Genomic DNA, 5,513 nt, shown 5'->3' on the forward strand with positions numbered 1-5,513 from the left:
TCTCGACTTTGTTTGTGAGCCGAACCCTTTTTACCCAAATCCCATTTCTTAGTTGTCGGGGGAAGGGACCTGCTGAACTGGAAGGGGATTTTAATCACAGTTTCCCCTCCTTTGTTTCCTGTGATGACTGCTGATAATTTAATTAACGTGTATACTGACCAGTCATTTAACTGAGCTTAAAGTGAGCAGACTTATTTGATGGAAGATACAAAAACACTTGTATAAATGTATTTGTTGTTTCATTTGTACATAAAAATATGGATCTTTTTTGAATGCTACTGAGAGTTTATCCGTCTGTCTCTTGGAGGATGGAGCTGTTGGAGTGATGTCTGCTAGGATCTTCTCAGGAGATTAGAAAACACATGGAAGGAAGGGAGCAGCATTGCACGAGACCCAGATTGCTTTGAGCAATTTTTTGTGTTGTTGATTTGTGATAAGGCTGAAGGATCTTTTGTTTTTGGATCAAAATTACAATATTAGACAACACAATCATGTGATCAGCAAAGCAACATTTGTTTGCTTTGGTTCAGTCAATTATTTTACACATCTAGGGTTTTCCCAGGTTTTAATGGTGTTAAGGCAGCGTGCAGTGAGGCAGTTTTAGCTTGTAAGGACTGGGATTTTAGTTTTCCAGTGAATTATTTTTTTTCGTGGTGCTAAATTCAGTGTTTCGAACAATAATGTACTAATGACTCTTCATCTGTCCCTCATTCAACACTGTTTGAGCTGTGAGATGGATGGACAGGCTAATTCCTCAGCTTCTTGCAACAGCTGACAGGGATTTACGGGAATAACACTTTGCAGACTTGAAAGAGCAACTTCTCATCTTTAAAAAGATTTTTTCTCATGGCACACGCCATTGCTGAGTTTTGGCAATTCGGAGTACAAATGCAAAAAGCTTCAGCATTCAATGTTAAAGCTAGCCTAGAAATCTAGACAGACAGTAGTACAAGTGGAGTTCTGGCTGCAGCGGCGGCCCAGTGAGTCATGGCTGTGGAGGAGTGGAGCGTGGGCTCACGCGGCTCGGGAGTCCTGGCTCCGATCACTGCCGTCTGAAGCTGTGTTTGTCATCTGTGGAGCTCTCTGAGGGAGACCACAGAAACTCTGCAGCTGGTGAGTTGATGCATTCTACACTTTAGAGTCACTCAACCACATCTTTCTACGTAAAGCACTCACAAACCTGCGTTAGCTTTGGTTAGCTCAGTTAGCTTGTAACCGCAAGAATTGCCGCACTAAGATCCTCAAAATTCCGCTCTCAGCTCCACCTCTTGTCCATTTTCGTAATGTTTGGGAGTGTCGAGATGTGTGACATGTCCAAGATGGCAGTGATCCGAACTGCCCACTAGGCTTCAAGTCAAAGCCTCAGAAACCTCCATCACAGAGGCTTTGTTTATATTTTTCTACAGTCATTGATGTCGGTCTGTCCACGCTGCATTGAAAGCTCCACAGCCCTGGCCAGTCTGGTGGTTTGCCAATCACAGCGTTCTGTCGGTTTGGTGGGCCGCATTAGTAAAACAATACTGGGGAAAACTGCACGCATGTTTCCTGTTGATAAACACATTTGAAAGTAATTCTTATCATTCATTCTTTAATAGCTTTTAATATTTTTATGGTGTGATATTGTTTTCAGTTATGTTTGTAAACGCTACTCTACATTGTGATTATTGTGCCGAAGATAATTTAGTAGAAAATCATGAATCAAATTAAAATGGGAAAGTCCATCCATTCATTTTCAGCCCCTTATCCAGAGTAGGGTTGTCAGGATCGGGGAGGCTGAGCTGGCTTGGAGCGGGAGTTTGCTTGTGGCGTGACTGTATGACCCTAGCACGGAGTAGCTGACGCTGGATTTGACAGAACACGCAGTTTGATCTAGGAACTGCGACGCCATGCTGGGCAGCGTCGAGATGGAGTCGCGGTTCCGGAAAGACGGAAAGGCCGACTTACTGAGAGTAGACAGCGTGGATCGATGATTGTGGGTCTAGATGGCTGGTGGGCCTGTGAGCTCGTTGACAAGATTTGAATCAACCGACGACTGAGTGCTGATCTGGCGGGAGGCACTTCCTTATATGGAGTTTGGCTGGTGACGTGGTGTGGCTGCGCCAGTGATAGGACTGCTGGGTATCGGAGTTTGATTGATAGTATAATTCCCCTAGAGCTATTTTTGCAATTATTTTCATTTAAAAACAAACAAAAAAATCAAAGTACGAAGTACTTTTAGTTGATGGTGGAGCGTCACATTTCTCCACACCATCTAGTCCTTTGTTCGACATCTTTAAGGGACACGAACATCAGAAACCTACAAATATTTCCCCTAAGAAAACGCTAAATATACCAACATGGGCCAAATGATGTTGGCTGTAGTCTTAAATTGCGGTTTCTGTAAATGTTTCCGTTTAGCCCCCACCTCTAGTCACCAAAGTGAATCCTCTGTCTCCATGTCCTACGATCCTGTGCTCACAACACTTTGTGTTTTTGTGTCAGGGGCAGGGCAGACACTCTACCACTAGGCGTTTTGCTTCTCATAGGAAATCCATAACTATTAAAAGTTGTTCCCGATACCTGGTTACAACTGGGAGGTGTATGGTATCACACATGAAAACCTTTATCTGAATGAAAAATGGCTGTTGCCTCTTTGCAGGTGGAAAGGTCTGATGTCATCTAGAGGTTTCAGTAGTTTTGCAAAGCAGTGGTAGCAGAGCTTCCTTCACATTAAAAAGTTGAGTTCATCTAACTGATTTCAGCCAGAGTGCTGAGGGTGAAGAGGTCAATCCCTCACTCCCTTATCTTATGCTGCAGTGGAGAATTAGAGTTTTTGTTGACTTTTGGAGGTGCAGGTAATCTCCACCGTCGCTACAGGACGCCAGGAAACTGTTCTGTACAGAAAACGGTTAGCCACTTCTTCGTTTTTAATTTGATCCATTCCAGCTGTTTGAGTTTGTAATATTTCCACAGTTGCACTTGTAGTTTGGAACTATGTGTGGTGGAGAAAATGCTAATGCTAATCACATTCAAACCTAAAGTTAGCACAAACTGAAGCTTGAATAATCCATGTAAGAAACTTGAGGAAACCAGAAGAGCTCCGTCTCACTCATTAGGGTCTTTGTGAAGACGGCAGCGACTGAGGTCATTTCTTTCTCCTACCCACAAACAGGAAACCTCTCCCCCACCTAGCTATGTGCATGGTTTCACTTCCTTTCATTATTTGACTAACAAAGTTGTTTTCACATTTTCGTCCACAGGGAATCACTTTGGTAAGCCTCTGTAGCTATTTATGTCTTGGATAGATCTCATCTTTCTTTTTAAGTTATAAAGATCCTTTTTTCTCAGGATCCTGCAGGAATGTGAGGTCGTTCATCTGAGGTTCACTGAAGTTTCTCAGGGTTTCACTGACGCTAACTCATAAAGATGTGTCAGTTTACCAAGTAAAGGTTGCATAATGCTGCTGTGTACATCAGTGTATCAGCTTTCCCATATGGTAGGGTTTTTTAAATGCACCACAGGAACTGCATGCTGCAATAAACATACTGTCTGAAGCTAAAACCACCCAACTGCATTTAACCTGCTATAAATGGAGAAATCGCATGACAAAGGAATACTTATGACACGTTTTTTTATCCCTAATTGTGCACTTACGAATGAAACTGGGGATGTCAGATGGTAGGCCATGCAGATAGCCAGATAGCCAATTAGAACAGTAGCTTGGTGACAGCCCGGAGGGCTCTAAGAAAGAGTAAAATCCCATTTGTCAGTGAAATTTGTTCTCCGCACTTGACCCATCCCTTGGGGGAGAGGTGAGCTGAGGTGGTTTAACCCATCGATGCAGACTTGGACAAAGGGTATTACCCACAATCCTCTGAATGTTTTAGACTAAGCTACAAAGAATGGAAATTTATTTCAAACAATTGTTTGGTTGCTTGTTTGAAAGTTGTTAATAAAGTTTTTTTTTAAAGTAGCACAGCGACCAGCATCCCTGCATGCATTGCGGTCAATGACGCATTACTCCCTGTCTCAATTAGGCTATTATTTTCACACGAATGTACCACACACTCAAATCCTTACTGCACACTTTTTCCAAGTGCACTTCACAGTAGACCGTAGGGCGCAGGGCGGGTGTTGAGATTGGGCCATGTACTTCCTAAAACGGGTTCACTGGAGCTTTTTTTCTTCCAAAGAACGATTTACTAGGCGTTCATTCCTACTAGAGACCACTGCAGATGTATTAAAAGTAAAGTTGGCCTTTAAATGGACACAAACATGGTATTGTCACTAATCTTTTCTAGTGTTTTTTGAATGTTTCTGTTTTTTACTGCAGTTGGAAATGTATTGGCTTGTTTTTGCTGCTCATCTTGGCCAAGACACGATTTAAAATATGTTTTATAATCTCAGTGAATTTTCTTCCTGGATAAATAAAGAATAAATGAATAAATGTCTAGCTTTGTAAAAATAAACTTCTATAAATACCATGCTGAAGTGAGGAAGTGGACAAATCCATTGCTAATAAGACTCAGTCAGTACTGACTCCTGCTGGTAAGATAGGATAACAACATCCAGATCCTGGCTCCGGCTGCCTTTCACTCATCCTCTGAAGGGTCTGTCTGTTCTCTGAGATTCTACGACTCGGCCACTAAATCCAGAGGCTGAATGAGCGCGACAGGCTGTTGCCATGGTGCACTTCCTGGGTATGAGGTTGTTATTCTGTGGTTAAACACAAGCAGTGATGTCATACTGAATGAGTCAATTATGGGAGGAGAGAAGCAGCTGGCAGAAAACACATAGTTTTGTTTAAGTCAGCTCATGTTTTTACCAGTGATCAGGTAGGATGGGGTGTTTGGACGCATGTCCCATCATGTCTCCGTCCTCACAACCCAGAGTGTGGACCTCATTATAACAAGTAAAACTCATGCAGTTGTCAGAATATGTTCTTGTTTTAACAGAAATCCCAGTTGAAGAGAACATGACTTGTTTGATTTATGTCCTTCACCCTCTTCAGCAGGTTCAGATGACTGATAAACATAATGTTGTGATGGTCGTGCAAAAATCTGTTCTATCTTCACTGTTGCTTCAAAACCTATTGAAAGATTTCTGAACCAAACAGTGGCTCATTGGATGATTTAGAGGAGGAGAATTTCTGCCTTTCTTTAGTTTTTGTTGTGCTTCTAAAACTCAGAAGTCTTCGGGTGTCTTCCTGTGCCAAAAGCAGGTTTTTGAAGGGTTTTATGGTCAAACTAAAAGTGTCCTGGTGGAGCTCTGGGGTTACCTGTTGCTGTGGCGATGGAAGAGGATAAAAAGGACCTGTTTGAGTTTAGCTCTGCTAGGCCTGCTCTGCTCTGGGTGTTTGTACAAGATCAGCGTTGTTAGAGAGCGCAGCACCCCCACCAGCTCTAAAGCTGGGAGGGTGGGACGGCCCCTGTGGTTTTCGTCACCGGCGGCGGCATGTCAGGCATGACGGACCAGTTTGGCTCGGGTCTCTCCTCTCCACTCACCCCTCCCTCCTTTCCTCCCTTTTTGTCTCA

This window comes from Nothobranchius furzeri, chromosome 5, assembly GCF_043380555.1.
Source record: "Nothobranchius furzeri strain GRZ-AD chromosome 5, NfurGRZ-RIMD1, whole genome shotgun sequence".
Taxonomy (NCBI): domain Eukaryota; kingdom Metazoa; phylum Chordata; class Actinopteri; order Cyprinodontiformes; family Nothobranchiidae; genus Nothobranchius; species Nothobranchius furzeri.